The following is a 1,820-nucleotide window of genomic DNA, read 5'->3' on the forward strand; positions in this document are numbered from 1 at the left end:
TGTCTTTAGTACCTTTTTGAAAAATCAATTGGTCATAATTGTAAGCTTTATTTCTGGGCTTTATTTTTGTTTCATTCAACTATGGATCTATTATGCCAAAAATACAAATATCTCACCCCCACAAAAAAAGTAGCTTTATGCTATATTTTAAAATTAAGATTCCAGGCCTTCCCTGATGGTGCAGCAGGTTAAAGCATAGCACTAGGAAGCTAAAGCCATTTCAGCATAAGTTCAATCCCCGCCCTACCCAGGAGGCGACCCACATGGCACCGCAGACCTTCTTACCCACCCGCTGTGCTCCTCAGCAGTGTACTTCATTGATTTACCTATTCTGTTCCCCACTCTGTCTCTGGTGAATCCTCTCACCCCCTGCACCTCTGGCCTGTACCCCAGCTCTGTATGCACAAATAAATAAATCTTTTTTAAAAATTGGGATTCCTACATTTTCCTAATATTTTTATTTTTCCAAATTATTTATGCTATCCTAGCCTTTTGCATTTCTTCATATCTTTTAGAATCAGTTTATCAATTTTTGCATCTTCTGCTAAGGAGACTTTGAAGGGAATTGCCATCTAAGTATAAGTCTTCCAATCTATAAATATAAAATACCTCTCCATTTACTTAGCTCTTCAATAAATTTATTCGGTTAAGTGAACACTGTCCTTCATATTATTAAATTTTAAAAACCAGTCTCTTAAACATAGCAACATTAGAAAACTCTAGAAAGAAAAATAAGCACAAAGACTTTTAATATTTTTCCTCCTTGCACACTTAGTCAAAATGATCTTTTTATGTTAGTTTAATTTCTACAAAATGTTTATTTAGCTATTCTTTGCAAAGAAAGAAAAGTTGTGTTTATTGTTATAAGTATTAAAGTGAAGAATGCAAGTCTCCAAATAACAAGAATGCGATATAATTAGACTTACTTTCCTTTTACAGGCTTTTGTTGTGCCAGTGGGAACTATCAAAGCGTGTCCATTTATTGTATTAAAAGAAACAATTGTTTTTTTTTAAGATTTATTTATTCATGCCTACAAGAACTGGATACAGGCCAGAGATGGGGGGGAGAGGGGAGTTTGTGCAGAGACAGAGTAGTGATCAGAACAGGCAGAATAACTGAAATACATTGATGAGGGGAGCAGCAGGCAAGACAGGGGAGGTCTGCTGCACTATGGGGGCCACCACCCTAGCCAGGATCGAACTTGTGCTGCTGTTGCTGTGGGTAGCGTCACAGTGCTATGCTTTAACCTGGTTGCGCCACCTGAGAGGGCCCAAAACAAATTGGTTTTTAACTTAAGCAATATTGTCCTGAGAAATAATACTAAAAAATTTTTATTTGACTAAAGTATGAAGAAGTAGGTTGTTCTATGGATGGTTTAAGGACACTGTGAGACTGTAATTTGGTTAATTATAGTCACGACACATGGCAAATGAGCCAATTTAGTTGCAATAGAAAATCTTGTTGGTTTTGGGTTTCAGTTGTCAAGGCAGTAGAACAATAGAACAGAAAATCAAAAATCACTTGAAATCTGTCTAGATACCAAAATAGAAGAAATTTTTAGCACTCAAGAGTTTTTTTCATGACAGGAAATTTTAAAAGAAAATATGTACCTCTCATCATCCTGATGATGAGGACACTACTATTTTTACAGTAAATTTAAATGGAATTAATAGTTTTACAATTCAAAATACATGTACAACACCCAAGTTCTCCTTTCTTTAAGGATATCTTACTGTTTTGGAGTGAGAGCAAGTCTTCCCTTGAGTTGGATTGTTTTGAGGTCACTAGGGAGATTTTCAGGGTGTGCACTGGAGCAAAT

Source organism: Condylura cristata, unplaced genomic scaffold, assembly GCF_000260355.1.
Source record: "Condylura cristata isolate star-nosed mole 26May11 unplaced genomic scaffold, ConCri1.0 scaffold00001, whole genome shotgun sequence".
In the NCBI taxonomy this organism is placed as follows: domain Eukaryota; kingdom Metazoa; phylum Chordata; class Mammalia; order Eulipotyphla; family Talpidae; genus Condylura; species Condylura cristata.